The sequence below is a fragment of the Pelodiscus sinensis genome, chromosome 2, assembly GCF_052426305.1.
Source record: "Pelodiscus sinensis isolate ZL-2025 chromosome 2, ASM5242630v1, whole genome shotgun sequence".
Lineage (NCBI taxonomy): Eukaryota > Metazoa > Chordata > Testudines > Trionychidae > Pelodiscus > Pelodiscus sinensis.
Genome location: NC_143053.1, coordinates 20,508,135 through 20,509,590, shown reverse-complemented (window position 1 = coordinate 20,509,590; position 1,456 = coordinate 20,508,135).

The following is a 1,456-nucleotide window of genomic DNA, read 5'->3' as shown; positions in this document are numbered from 1 at the left end:
TTAGATGTACCCTCGGGGCTTCTCATTCCCCTTGCCCTGATATACAGGGTAGCCATAAAGATAGTTTAGACACTAAAGGCTAAATCAACAAAAGTGTAAAACAGATTAACCAGAGGTGGATGGGGTAGAAGGGCACTTTTATTGAGGACACTAATTCCGTCTTGGACCCCCCTCAACTTTGGGATGCAAGTGAGCAACAAATTAATCACAGATGCACCTTTTTATCTTAGTATGCAAATACTTATCAACTACATTACTCTTTAAACCCCAATTTAGTAAAATGAATACCCATAAAGCACATAATCATTACCATATTCAAGGTTGGATTACCCAATAGGCAGACTAAGCTTAAGGCACCAGCAAGGCAGACGCGCCAAAAAAAAGAGAGAGATTTTGCGCTATTGTTTTTATTTTGAGTTACATATGGGGGGGGGGGGGGAAGGCACCATAATCTTTTCAGTGCTTAGGTCCTCTAAAGGTCTTAATCCAGACCTTCATATGATGAATATAATTATACCCACCCATTTACAGCTCTTTAGTTAACATAAGCAGTTCTCACATCACAAAACTCCTTAAATCAGCAACTTACAAGGGGGAACAAAGATATGACCCTGAATGTATACTTCAGAGGGAATGGGAATGGTTGTGGGAGTAAGGAAGATAGCATTGTTAAAAGACATAGATCAGTTCGAAAAGTTACATCTTGGTACAAGTGCACGCTCATCCATCCAGAGCAAGCAGGGAAAGGCAGAATCAAAACAAAAACTGTAAATCAACAGAAGCAGGGTCTGCCAGTGCTGTGGCCCATTACCATGGTCCCATTTACCAAGACCCCTTTTTTAACGCCTTGCACACCGCAACAAAAAGGGCTGCGGCTTTTTGACATGCTGCATTCATTGCACGGCCTGACATGTATCACCCAGGCAATCCCTGGCACTCAGAACGCCTTTGGGAGAGGCACAGCTGACTGGTGGCAGCACTGGGGAGGTGCACGGCTCCACCCATGCCCCTCCAAAATGTGACTCGCTAAACGAGGCGCCTCTCATGCTCCCTCCCCTGCAGGCACAGTCCCCTGTGCCCATGGTCTCGGCCACGAAGGGAGATCCCGGGACTGGTCTCTTGTAGATCAGCTGTTCCGACGGACCCGGCCGCCGAGGCGCAGACCTGCGCCCCACAACCCGCCAGCCCGCCCAGCATGGTCCCTCGCCGTGGCCATGGCAACCCCTCGCCTACCAGAGACAGCCGCGGCCGGCCGGCTCCGTTCGTCACATCGCCCTAGGAGCCTGGGAGGCGTCGCGCCCCGCCCTCCGCGCGCTGCCATTGGTCAGCTCTCCATAGCGCCATCTCGGCCTAGCACCGCCGATTGGCCGGGAGCCGCTGGGGCACGGAGCGCGCGGCGCTTGCGAGAGGATGGGGGGCCCCGCTCATTAGAATACACCCCGCCCCTCATCCTTGT